This window comes from Physeter macrocephalus, chromosome 2, assembly GCF_002837175.3.
Source record: "Physeter macrocephalus isolate SW-GA chromosome 2, ASM283717v5, whole genome shotgun sequence".
Classification (NCBI taxonomy): Eukaryota; Metazoa; Chordata; class Mammalia; order Artiodactyla; family Physeteridae; genus Physeter; species Physeter macrocephalus.
In genome coordinates this window covers 42005765-42020170 of record NC_041215.1, presented here as the reverse complement: position 1 = coordinate 42020170, position 14406 = coordinate 42005765, and the positions used below count along the sequence as shown (strand labels likewise).

Genomic DNA, 14406 nt, shown 5'->3' with positions numbered 1-14406 from the left:
TCTTCTTTTGTCTTAAGAGTCTTTCCTGACGGTACCAGCCTCCTGTGTTACCTCTCACCCCAGATGTACTGGGGGAAGTTGGGCAGGTGGAGAGAAAACATACAATATTTAGGAGTCCAGAAGAACTCACTGTAGAATGTGAATGACTTGGTGGAGAGAAGCACTGGGCAAGATAAAAAGGTAGTTGAGCTGGTACTGGGTTCTGTGTCCCTCTTCTTAGATCTTTTGGCTACTTTTAAAGTCTTTTATGTTAAGAGAAATGGAGCGATTTTTATATAGCAGAGCGATCTGATCTGTATTGTTCGCATCTGTTGTTCTGTGTCCATTCAATCACTATTATAATAAGAATTATTTTTTCCTTTGTACCTCAGTTCAGTATATAAATCTGTTCACATTAGGCTTTCTGACACAACTGACATTCAGATGCAAAAACTGGAGGACACAATTTCATATTAAAGTGTGTCTTTGACTGCTTTGTTTTCTGGGTGAGAGGCACCCAGATTCTTTTTTTGGCACTCTGATTCTTTTTTTTCCCCCGCCCCTTATGAATGCTGTGATAAGGAATATTTTTACACTCTCCTATAAGGCTATCTTCATGTTAGAAGGCAGCTGATTTACGTACCAGGAGATTAACATGCTGCCATTACAATGCTTCACTGTACAGACATACCTCAGAGATATCACGGGTTTGGTGCCAGATCACCGCAGTACAGCAAATAATGCAATAAAGCAAATCACACAAATTTTTTGGTTTCCCAGTTCATGTAGAAGTTATGTTTACACTATGCTGTAGTCTATTAAGTACTCAATAGCATTATGTCTTAAAAAAAACAGTACATACCTTGAGTAAAAAATACTTTTTTGCAAAAAACATGAACTATTATCTGAGCCTTCAGCAAGTCTTAATCTTTCTGCAGTAGTAACAAAGGTCACTCATTATAGATCACCATAACAAGTATAACAATCATGAAAAAGTTTGAAATATTGCGAGAATTAACAAAATGTGACACAGGGACAGGAAGTGAGGAAATGCTGTTGGAAAAATGGTGCCGATAGACTTGCTCAACACAGGGTTGCCATAAGCTTTCAATTTGTAAAAAAATAAAATTTAAAAAAATGAAGTGAAATGAAGTGAAATGAAGTGTACCTGTATGTAAGTTGCATAGTGATTTAATACAAAATTATGGGCTCTTCTTTTAGGATGTGATTTGGTTTGAGCTTGGCTATGTGCACCATCTTATAAAAGGCCTAAATTATGAGACCTTTAATTTCACTTTTAGAAAAATACATGTTAAACGTATTGCATTTGTGTGTGTGTATAGGGAAGATGAAAATGAAGCGGGGCATTACACTGCATTTAGTAGAGCTGTTAAGGTGACTGCTCTAAGTTGTACTGTGTGCCCACCCCCGCCAACTTGAAACAAACATTAGAGCCATTCCTTTAGTAACTCCCGAGGACGTTGACCATTATTTATCATCACAGCTGGCAAGGAACATGTTCTCTAATATCTCCATGACACAGAGGAAAGATGGAGAGCAGCGTAGGAGTGTACCTACCTATGGATTTGATCTTTTTTTTTTTTTTCCGGTACGCGGGCCTCTCACTGTTGTGGCCTCTCCCGTTGCGGAGCACAGGCTCCGGACGTGCAGGCTCAGCGGCCATGGCTCACGGGCCCAGCCGCTCCGCGACATGTGGGATCTTCCCGGACCGGGGCACGAACCCGCGTCCCCTGCATCGGCAGGCGGATTCTCAACCACTGTGCCACCAGGGAAGCCTGGGATTTGGCCTTTTTCAGCAGAGCTAGCTCAAACAAATAATCCCATGTCTTGTACCCAGTGTGCTTCCTCTCACATTGTGCTTGTCGCACCTTGATCTTCCTGGTTGCCTGAGATCCTGGACTTTTCCATCATTTTCCTCCATCAGACTGGCTATCCTGTGTTCCATTCCATCAGAATCTGAAGCTTAGGTAACATGGAGACATAAAAGTATTAAGCGTGATTGATTAAGATGTCAGTCAGATAACATCTTTGCATTTTATAAGGGATGGAAATCTGACTCCACTCTAAGAAATGTTTATTGGTGGGAATTTTCAGCCCTGGGCTAGTTGATGCATTCATTTATTTAGACATTAAAAATTAATGTATAGCTCGGCTCACTCGATGTGGAATAGATAGCTGTGCTCATGGACCCTTGTTCGTGGCCCTCCTTGTTCTTGTCTTGAAAGCTGAACCATTTTTAACCGGGAACAGTCTTACATCTTACAGTGCATGTTCTTAAGAGAAGGAGCTCACCAAGTTAAATTCCACATCAAGGTATAATGTCTGATGCCCACCCTGGCTGGTATGGGAGAGGGTGAAGAGCTCCATGATTGTACCAAGACTGGCCCTGTCCTGGAAGGGCTCACACCCACTGCCTCTTTTATTAGTCCTGGTGTGGGATTTAAAAATCACACCTGTTTATGGTCATCTCATCAGAACTCTAAGGAAAGATGTAAGGTGGTTTGTTGTTTTGTTTTGTTTGTTAAGCCTTCAGAGTTACAGAAAGGTTAACAAAGGCATGTGATCTCCTGTTTCCAGAGGGGAGGGCCTTTGATCAGCTGAGTGGCACATGGGGACCAGGCAAATGCTGCCAGGTGTTATCTGACAGCATTTCAATCCAGAGTCTTTGGGTTCCTACTCTCTGCTCTAGAAGTTTGGGGAACCCAAACCCCTGGCCTGCAGTCATTCAAGATGAGCGTCTATCCACAATGTCTCATCTGAATTAGCAGCCACAGACTCAGATGCTCACAGAAGCCAGTCCCGAAAACAGGAGAAACTGCCTGGGTCTGTGGCATCCAGACAGTGTGTGCACAGAGGAAGGGTCAGCCCCTTAGCAGAATTGCCATGGAAACCTATGTTTAATGTGAAATAAATGGGCAACTAATTAAATTTTGGGAACCCTGGTTGGGAGTCCGTTTCCCGAAGGCCAAATACAGCCTGTGCCTCTTGGCAGCTCCTGGCCTATGGCAGTAGAAACCAGGGAGACTGGTGTTTATGGCCTTGATCTTCTGATTTTTAGGTCCAAGTTACAGATTCACTCTTGCCCTCATCTGCAGAATTGCCTTTTGATGTATTATTTCCATCAAGTTGTTACTGTGGGTTTGTCTGAAGCAGTGTTTTCCCTGCCCCAGGTCCATCCTGCTCCCACCCCTCACCCCGGCGGCTTTCTTTTTTTTTTTTTTAAGGTTTTATTATATTTTATTTTTGGCTGCGTTGGGTCTTTTTTACTGCGCGCGGGCTTTCTCTAGTTGCGGCGAGTGAGGGCTACTCTTTGTTGCGGTGCGCGGGCTTCTCGTTGCAGTTTTATAAGGGATGGAAATCTGACTCCACTCTAAGAAATGTTTATTGGTGGGAATTTTCAGCCCTGGGCTAGTTGATGCATTCATTTATTTAGACATTAAAAATTAATGTATAGCTCGGCTCACTCGATGTGGAATAGATAGCTGTGCTCATGGACCCTTGTTCGTGGCCCTCCTTGTTCTTGTCTTGAAAGCTGAACCATTTTTAACCGGGAACAGTCTTACATCTTACAGTGCATGTACTCTTAAGAGAAGGAGCTCACCAAGTTAAATTCCACATCAAGGTATAATGTCTGATGCCCACCCTGGCTGGTATGGGAGAGGGTGAAGAGCTCCATGATTGTACCAAGACTGGCCCTGTCCTGGAAGGGCTCACACCCACTGCCTCTTTTATTAGTCCTGGTGTGGGATTTAAAAATCACACCTGTTTATGGTCATCTCATCAGAACTCTAAGGAAAGATGTAAGGTGGTTTGTTGTTTTGTTTTGTTTGTTAAGCCTTCAGAGTTACAGAAAGGTTAACAAAGGCATGTGATCTCCTGTTTCCAGAGGGGAGGGCCTTTGATCAGCTGAGTGGCACATGGGGACCAGGCAAATGCTGCCAGGTGTTATCTGACAGCATTTCAATCCAGAGTCTTTGGGTTCCTACTCTCTGCTCTAGAAGTTTGGGGAACCCAAACCCCTGGCCTGCAGTCATTCAAGATGAGCGTCTATCCACAATGTCTCATCTGAATTAGCAGCCACAGACTCAGATGCTCACAGAAGCCAGTCCCGAAAACAGGAGAAACTGCCTGGGTCTGTGGCATCCAGACAGTGTGTGCACAGAGGAAGGGTCAGCCCCTTAGCAGAATTGCCATGGGAACCTATGTTTAATGTGAAATAAATGGGCAACTAATTAAATTTTGGGAACCCTGGTTGGGAGTCCGTTTCCCGAAGGCCAAATACAGCCTGTGCCTCTTGGCAGCTCCTGGCCTATGGCAGTAGAAACCAGGGAGACTGGTGTTTATGGCCTTGATCTTCTGATTTTTAGGTCCAAGTTACAGATTCACTCTTGCCCTCATCTGCAGAATTGCCTTTTGATGTATTATTTCCATCAAGTTGTTACTGTGGGTTTGTCTGAAGCAGTGTTTTCCCTGCCCCAGGTCCATCCTGCTCCCACCCCTCACCCCGGCGGCTTTCTTTTTTTTTTTTTTAAGGTTTTATTATATTTTATTTTTGGCTGCGTTGGGTCTTTTTTACTGCGCGCGGGCTTTCTCTAGTTGCGGCGAGTGAGGGCTACTCTTTGTTGCGGTGCGCGGGCTTCTCGTTGCAGTGGCTTCTCTTGTTGCGGAGCACGGGCTCTAGTTGCACGGGCTTCAGTAATTGTGGCATGCGGGCTCAGTAGTTGTGGCTCATGGGCTCTAGAGCGCAGGCTGAGTAGCTGTGGGGCACGGGCTTAGTTGCTCCGCGGCATGTGGGATCTTCCCGGACCAGGGCTCGAACTCGTGTCCCCTGCATTGGCAGGCGGATTCTTAACCACTGTGCCACCAGGGAAGTGTCCTCGGCAGCCTTCTTTTTAACGTCACCTGCACAGTTGTCAGAGTGTGAGTAATTGTAAGAATGGGTGAGCTTTGAAGAAGAAATCTATGCCGTTAGTAATTTCCCACCTGTGAAGTCAGCTGGCTCTGAGCCGTGATGTTGCCTGCCCCTCAGTGGCCTCATGCTGGAGGAGTCTGGCCAGCTATGCTCTCAGGGGACCCCCAGACGGGCGTCTGCAGCGTCTGCTGTGAGGGCTTCATGAGCAAATGGCTTAAATCTGGTCCCTCGCGACCTGCACGGGGTCGCGTAGGATCACTGATGAAACAGATTCCAAAAGAACCTTCTCAGAAACTCTGCATGAACTACGGTTCTAGAAGTCGGGGAGCCTGGGTGGTGCCGCAGATGCGGTGGTGATAGTCTGGCCTTATGTCTGGGGCTGCTTTGAAAGGAACATCATCGTCTTGCTGTTTTTACACCTGCCACAGCCCGCTTTGGTAGGTGGGGAGAGGTGGTATGCTTCTCTGTTATGGTGGCATATGGGGGCTCTGAAAGCTGAAGTGATCTTCCCGAGGTCATCAGCTGGCTAGTGGCAGTACCTGGATTTGAACCCTTGTCTCCCCATCTGGGGCTGACTTGGCTCCTGGTAACTGTGAGCGTACATGCTCCTGCTGTTCATTGGCCTTTCAGGTCCAGGCCTTCTGTCTTATTTCTTCCTCTTCTTTTTAAATTTGTTTTTCCTTTTGTGTCTTCTCATCTTCAGATTGGGGTGCCCAGACCCCCAGCGGGTCCCATCCCTGGCTTTTCTGGCTTCCACTGCTGCCCTCACTGTGTGGGCCCCCTGCACTCTGTGCTGCTGACCAGGGTGTGCTCCTTTTACTTTGTCTCTTGAAAAACCTGCAGGAAAAACCTGCAGGCAGGTGAACCAAGAAGCAATGGAGAAGGAGGCCAAGTGTGAATTGAGGGGACTCAGGGGTTACATGGAATCACGCGGAAGGAAGTGCTTTAGGGAAGCTGCTTAGCGTGTGGGAGGGATGTGGGTGTGGGGGGGGCGCTGAGCTGTCGGAGGTGTGACCCCCCCCCGCCCCCGTCGTACCCACGTGACCGCCGCAGGCAAGTCGCTCCACCTCCCTGCCCTGGGCTTCCTAATTCGCACAATGGGGACAGTACTTCCATCAGAGGTCTATGGTATGGATCAAGTGAGCTGTTTATTTAAGATAATTGTCATGAGAAGACAGTGCTACTATGGCGGCTGCTGCTCTCAGCCGTCTGATGTTTAATGTTTCTGAACTGCTCATCAAAGTTCCAACTTGTGGCCTGAGGTCATTTCAGACGGGCCCCTGCCTCCCTCTTTCCTGCCTCCTGGTCCCCCTCCCTCCGGCTGGATGGAGCTAGCGCTGTTCTCTCTCTGGCTTCAGGCTGCAGTAGCCAACTCTGGGCCACTGCATTTCGGGGAAACAGCGTCCTGTCGGAAGGCTGGTCCTCTAAGCCTAACTCACCGCTCATTGGCTGTGTGGCTTCCAGCAGATTGTGTTTCCTCTCTGACCGACGGTTTCCTCTTTGTAAATGGGCGCCATGCCCCCTACTGCACAACAGAAGTTGTGAGAATTAAATGCTGTGATGAACGTGCAAAGGCTCTATCAGCCGTCGTGTACTTTACAAAAGAAGAAAGTATTGTTTCTGATCCGAATGCCCGAGAGGTCCCATCCTTTCCCACGTGCTTTCTCTCTGTGTCCTGCGGTGTTAGACCCGCTCATGAGCTCCTCTGTTAGTAGACTGTGACTTCTTTACCTTGAGCTCTTGACCAGTGTCTGAGTCTAACCTCCTTCAGTCATGTGCACTAATAGTGATAACAATTATAATGAAAATCATGCGTGGTTCCCGATTGGCAATGAATAACATATGGTCACATGCTGAGAATAATAACAGTTGCTACCATGTGAATGCCTCCTGATCCCCGGACCCCCTGTCTAGGCACTGGGGATTCAAAGTCAACTAGCACTAATGGCTCAAGTTTTTCATTTCTCTCCAAAGTCCTCGATTTCTCATAGGAGCTGGCTTTTGCTCCCAGGGATCCCACAGCTGGGGAGAGACCCAGAAAGCGATACATCTGGTTTGGGTGATGAGGGTTGTGGTAGAGACAATCGCGTGAGAACAGAGAAGACTTCCATATCAAGCCTGGCATGGGGGAGGCGTGTTGGGGCCTTCCTGGAGGAGCGCTCTCTCCATGTGACATCCAAAGGACGAGTGGGCACTGGGCAGGGGGTGGGGGTGGGACCCGAGGAGGAGGGGGCTCTCCAGGGCAGAGGAGCTACAGGAGCCATGGGGTCCGTGTGAGCCTGTTTTCTGTTTCTCGTGCCTTTGTCCTCTGTTGACACCAGCATGTCTGGGTAAGAGGAAGGAACAGAGAGAGAAAAACGTAAGGGAGAAGGAGGCAAAAGGAAGAAAGGAAAAATAACTCTGCGTTGTGGGTCAGGAGTGATGGCTCAGCATCATTTTTATTCTTCTTCCTTGAGTAACGAGGTTGCCTTCAGACTTCCCCTTGTCTCTCTCCCTGCTAAGTTCTTCCCTGAGATTCCATCCCACCCACCAGAAGAACAAAGGGGCTTCCACCAATAAAAGGGAGCCCCTCACAGTTGCTCCTTTTCTTGCAGGCTGCCAGTCATGAGCTCTGTTTCATTTCCAGTCCTCGTGGGACGTGAAGGTGGCTTCTGGCGGGGTGGCTGCCTGCTTTTATGGGTGCATGTCTTCACGCAATGTTGCTGCGAGCCTCCTGCGCTCCAAGGGTGGGCTGACTCTGCAGAGCTGGGGGAGGTCAGTGGTGTTCCTGCAAGAGCCTCCGATGAGATCCCACTCTTAGGAGCAAAGCTAGAGAGAAAACTCTTGTAACGGCTATTTTAGGGTAATACGCACAAGTCCACAGCTGAGAACTTTCCCTCAGGATCTTCCTACGGAAGTGACCATGATTCTTGGATTTGTAGGCTTTTGTGTTTGCAAAGTGTTTAGCATTCAGTCTCTATTGTGGGTGGGTAGGAGTTACTTATGTTCTTCAGCTGCGTCTTATCTGGCTCTTGGTGCGTCTTTACCTTGTGGAGAAGATGGAGACGGCCCAGCCTGCCCCATCCCCACACCCCTGTTTTCAGTACAGGGGACCATTTGCCCCCTCCCTTTCATCCTTCCCTCTCACTCAGGGCCTCTCCTTCCCACAGTTAACCCTCTGAGCTCCCTCCTTGCCCACCTCCTTGGAAATCTTGCCTCGACCCTCATTCCTTCTCCTTCTGGTACCTTCCATCACTCCCTGCCTGCCACCTCCTCCTCGGGCATTTCCCTTCAAGTCCTTCCTTGCCCCCCTTTAGTCTCTGCTGCTCTCAAAGATGCTTATCCCTTCCTTCCCGTTCCTCTTGTCACCTCAGGTTCAAACCTTGCCTTCCCTCAACCTGCCCCAGTGGTCTTTCAGGTCCATTCTGTATGGCATCCCTTTGGGGGTAGGAGCTGGTTAACAGGAGGACCTGAGGGAGGATGGTGGGGCAGCAGTGAAGGTTTGGGGCTGGGTGGGCAGTTTCACCGAGATGCTACCCACCCAGTCAGCTTGTCAGCCTCAGATATTCTGAGGCCAGTGCCTCATCCATGGGAGCGAGTTTCTCAAGGCTGTTGTACTGAGTGCTCTGAGGCGGTGTCACCTTGTGGTTAAAGACGTTGGAGCTGAAGTCAGGGTGACAGCGCCCACCTCCTACCCCTTCCTAACTAGAGGAAGCTAGAGCATGTGGCTCAGCCTTCTCTGCCTCAGTCTCTTTGTTTGTAAAATGGAAATAACAATAGCGGTCTTCTCTGTAAGATTGTTAAGAAACAGAATAAAAAGATGCAGGTGACGTGCTTAGCACATAACTGTTGAATGAATGCTGGCTAATACTGTTGTTGTTGGACCAGAGAAGAGTTTTCTAAGGAAGTTGGTGGACCTTCTGATGCCTTTAGTTCTGGAAGCTTAGGCTGTATTGAACCGTCCAGGAAATGCCTTCAAGGATCCTATTTTCAGCTCAGGTTGGGTAATGCTGTGGATGCCTTCTTGTGCAATAACCTATAATTCCTGGATCCGCCATCAGTGATAGATTCATCTTCCCGTATGACATGCTCTCAAGCATAACTCTAAATTTAATTTGGGAGTCGCATTGACAAATACTTTAAAAACAAACAGTTGCACACAGTGAAGGTCCTCACCATCCATCTACCCTGCCAACATCTCCCCAGCACTGCACAAAGAAAGGCAGAAATTCCTGCTGTTAGACCATCAGTGGTGTCCCACTCTTGTTACTTTAGACAGAATAATTCCATCACTGCAGCAAGACTGACCTCTTCATTCATCCTAAAGCCACAGGCCTACCGGCTTCTAAACAGAATAGAACTGAGCACGGATCAAAGTGGGTTATTATTGGCTCAAGTGAGCTCAAGGAGAATAGAGCCCAGAAATAGATGCATACATATCTGGTCAACTGGCTTTCATCAAAGGTGCCAGGGCAATTCAATGGAGGAAAAGAAAAGGCTCTTTTCCACAAATGGTGCTGGAGCAACTGGAAAGCTTTATGGACAAAAATGGACATTCACCTTTATATAAAAATTACTTCAAAATGGATCATAAACCTCAATGTAAAATCTAAACCCCTAAAACTTCTAAAGGAAAACAAAAGAGAAAATCTTTGCAATGTTGGGATAGGCGAAGTGTCTTAGATATGGCACTAAAAGCTTGAACCATAACCTAAAAAAAAAAAAAATAGAAAATTGGACTTCATTAAAGTGAAAAACCTTTGCTCTTCCAAGACACCAATAAGAAAATGACAAGAGTGCACAGACAACACACACAGATCAGACAAAAGACTTGCCTCCAGAATGTATAAAGAACAGTTTAATAAGAAGACAAACAATCCAATAAGAGAATAGGCATAAGATTTACCAGACAATTCCCAAAAGAAGAGATAAATGAATAGCCGATAAGCACGCAAAAATATGCTCAACATTATTAGTCACCAAGGAATTACAAATTAAGACCACGATAATGGGAATGTAAATTGATACAGCCACTATGGAGAACAGTATGGAGGTTCCTTAAAAAACTACAAATAGAACTACCATACGACAACCATAATTCAAAAAGACACATGCACCCCAATGTTCATTGCAGCTCTATTTACAATAGCCAGGACATGGAAGCAACCTAACTGTCCATCAACAGATGAATGGATAAAGAAGATGTGGCACATATATACAATGGAATATTACTCAGCCATAAAAAGAAATGAAACTGAGTTATTTGTAATGAGGTGGATAGATCTGGAGTCTGTCATACACAGTGAAGTAAGTCAGAAGGAGGAAAACAAATACCGTATGCTAACACATATATATGTAATCTAAGAAAAAAAATGTCATGAAGAGATTAGTGGTAGGATGGGAATAAAACACAGACCTACTAGAGCATGGACTTGAGGACGTGGGGAGGGGGAAGGGTAAGCTGTGACGAAGTGAGAGAGTGGCAGGGACATATATGCACTACCAAATGTAAATTAGATAGCTAGTGGGAAGCTGCCGCATAGCACAGGGAGATCACCTCTGTGCTTTGTGACCATGAGAGGGGTGGGATAGGGAGGGTGGGAGGGAGGGAGACGCAAGAGGGAAGAGATATGGGAACATATGTATATGTATAACTGATTCACTTTGTTGTAAAGGAGAAACTAACACTATTGTAAAACAGTTATACCCCAATAAAGATGTTAAAAAAAAAAAAGACCACCATAAGATATCACTGCATACCCATTTGAATGTCTAAAATTGAAAAAACAAAAGCACGTGGACCGTCTAGGGCTCACATACATTGATAATGAGAGAGTAAAATGGTTCATGTACTTTAGAAAAGAGTTCAGAGGTTCGTTAAAAAGTTAAACATCTGTCTGCCATATGACCTAGCCATTCCACGACCAGGCATTTACCCAAGAGAAATGAACATATACATATGTACAAAGACCCTTACACAAATGTTTATTGCATTTTTATTTCTATTATCAAAAACTGGAAAGAATCCAAATGTCTATCAATAGGTGAAATTGTGGTACATCCATATAATGGAATACTACTCAGCCATAAAAAAGCACCATTGCCTCATGCAACAACATGGATGAAACTCAGAATAATTAAGGTGGGTTCCAGATGCAAAGCAAAATGAAACATATACTAGGGACTTCCCTGGTGGTGCAGTGGTTAAGAATCCGCCTGCCAGTGCAAGGGATGTGAGTTCAAGCCCTGGTCCGGGAGGATCCCACATGCTGCAGAGCAATTAGGCCTGTGCACCACAACCACTGAGCCTGAGTTCTAGAGCCCACGAGCCACAACTACTGAGCCTGCACACCTAGAGCTGGTGTTCCACTACAAGAGAAGCCACCACAATGAGAAGCCTGCTCACCGCAACGAAGAGTAGCCCCTGCTCTCCACAACTAGAGAAAGCCCGCGTGCAGCAACGAAGACCCAATGCAGCCAAAAATAAATAAATTAATAAATTTGAAAAAAAAAAAAAAAAAAGCTATGTGCAAACACATAGCTTTAAAAAAAAAAAAGGAAATATATAATATGTGGGCATATCTTGGAGATGTTGTGGATTTGGCTCCAGACCATCACAATATAGCAAATATCTCAATAAAGCGAGTCATGTAAATTTGTAGGTTTCCCAATACATAGAAAAGTTACATTTATACTATACTGTAGTCTACTAAGTGTGCAGTAACATTGTATCTAAAAAAGCAATGTATGTACCTTAATTTTTAAAAATACTTTATTGCTGAAAATACTAACCATCATCTTGAGTCTTCATTGAGTTGTGGGTAACATCAAAGATCACTGGTCACAGATCACCACAGCGAATATAATTATAACGAAAAAGTTTGAAATAGAGTGAGAATTACCGAAATGTGACAGAGAGACACAGAGTGAGCAAACGCTGTTGGAAAATGGCACTGATAGACCTGCTCGATGCAGGGTTGCCACAGACCTTCAATTTATAGAAAATATGGTGTATGCAAAGCACAGTAAAAGGAGGTATGCCTGTTATCATTCCACTTACATAAAATTTTAGGTGCAATCTAATCTCTAGTGACAGAAGGCAGATAGTGGTTGCCAGAGGATATGGTGTTAGAGGCGGGGGAGGGATTACTAAAGAGTCACAAGGAAACTAGTGAGGGTGATGGAAATATCCTCTTGCTTTTGGTGGTGATTTCGTAGGCATAAAAAAAGTCAACACTGGGACTTCCCTGGTGGTCCAGTGGGTAAGGCTCCCTGATCCCAATGCAGAGGGCCCAGGTTCAATCCCCGGTTGGGGAACTAGATCCTGCATGCATGCCACAACTAAGAGTCTGCATGCCGCAACTGAGAGCCCACATGCTGCAACTAAGACCTGGAGGAGCCTAAATAGATAAATAAATAAATAGTTAAAAAATGTTTGTGCTGATTAAGCTGTCTAGTTTAAATATGTGCAGTTCAAGTATCAATACATCCAGATGCTATGCTTGGCCACAAATGACCTCACATTGCTACACCAGATAGGAATCCTGCTCAGATCTATTATAATAGGATAAATATTTTAAGATGCTGTGAAGTGAGGGTTTAGTTTTCTCAGTGTAACCCACATGTTCAGTACCTGGGTTGTGGACAGCACTGCTAAAAGTTATACTACAGTCAATAACATGAAGAAAAAGTGTATGATAAGAGGGGAAAGTGTAAATAGTAGGCTAAATATGACAGCTGTCATCAGAGGTACATAGTAAGAGGAGCTTCTGCTGAAATATGACTGATCTCATGCAGTTGCCAGAAACACCCCTGAAGTGCCTGCTGGTGGCTCTGCCTCTTGAGAGTATTAACCGTTTTAAACCTGAAAGTGTGGGTAATCTGTCCTTTCAGTTCCTTGCATACCGTATGATTTGTTTGTCAGTTCAGGTGTTACCTGGGAAATTGCTTTGAAGGGGCTCTGATTGGTTCTCTTTTCCTTGCTGTGTAAGCCTAGGGTTTTAATCAGAATATGATATGTCCGTGATCGGTCTGCCATGTTGCTCTATTTCTATTATGCCTCTTTGCGTTTTCTGCTTCAAAAAAGGGCTTTTTAGCTTGAGGCTCATTAGACCTCCGCCGTATTTCCGAAGTAGGCAGAGACATCAGACCCACTGCCATTTTATAACAAGGAAACAAAACCTCAGATAGAAAAATAAAATAACTGTATCAGATCCACTGTCAGAGACACCCATGGCAAATGGAACCAGGTCCTTGACTGGTCAAGAGGTCTCCTTCTGTTCCATGGATTGTCTCCTGAAGTACCCCAGGGTTTGAGACCCAAAAGTCAGCTTTTAAGAAAAGCTAATACAACTCGTTCAGTTTCCCAGTTGAGAAAATATAGCCCAGAGACTTATTCTCACAGGAGATTCTGAATTCAACTCCACATCTAGCATTTCCCACACTCAACTCAGTGGGAGTGAACTCATCTGCCCACCCCTGACAGCTTATCTTCCCTGTGGCCTTGAAGATACCAGCATGACACCTGCTACCAAAAACCTGTCTTAGGGGCCTGCTGGGTTATGGTACCAAAACTGGAGAAGAGAAAGGAAGGCAGGGAGAGAGGGAAACGTGCTCATTCCTCTCCATGTCCTAGGAACGTCTGTGTATTTAAAGAGAACGGGTGTTTATCAAAGATGGGCGTTGCTGGGTCAAGGTCCAAGAGGCTGCTATTCAAATGTGTCTCTTCTTGACCTTGGGAAACTTATTTAATTTCTTGGTATGAGAATGAGAGGATTTATCACTCTAACTTAGCACTTTTTTCTCTCTGTGAGGTTTTGAGAGCACTGTTATCTTTGGAAGGAAGAAAAAAATATTTTTTTTTTCAAAAGGTGTTTAACATTTTAAGGTAATTATTTTTTCATTCACTTCCCTAAGTATAACATGGACAACACAGTCCTCATAATAACATTTCTGTTCTTCTGTTTATTGTTTAGCTAATGGAGAGAATCATACTGAATGCCTTTTTATTTCTCAAGCGTTGACTGAAATACACCTGTGTGTCTGGTGCGCACAATACATCCTAGTACAGCAGAGCATTTCGGACTAAGTTCCTTCAGTGATGAGAGCTCCTCCTGTAAATTACTTGTGCTCCATTCCCCTGTCACAGGAGCAGTGCTAGTACTTTGGAATAGGCTGCCTGTGACTAGAATGTGAGTATTTGGTGACAAAGCCATACGTGTTACTGGATTGTTAGGGAGACAGATGATACTGGGAAATAGTTGGGGGCGCACTGGGTAAAAATTCTTATTTCTTAAGTAATCCTATGAAAGTGGGCTCTCTTATCATCCGAGCCCCCATGGACACAGACCTACTAGAGCATGGACTTGAGGAGAGGGGGGGGGGGGAGGGTAAGCTGTGACGAAGTGAGAGAGTGGCATGGACATATATACACTACCAAACGTAGGGTGGATAGCTAGTGGGAAGCAGCCTCATAGCACAGGGAGATCAGCTCGGTGGTTTGTGACCACCTAGAG

General features: G+C 45.4%; 1 protein-coding gene across 1 annotated transcript in view; it reads left to right on the top strand.

Annotated features, from left to right (window-relative positions):
* The window catches only part of TMEM163 (transmembrane protein 163), a 287547-nt gene that overhangs the window by 237526 nt on the left and 35615 nt on the right, over nucleotides 1–14406 (top strand). The window lies entirely within an intron of this gene.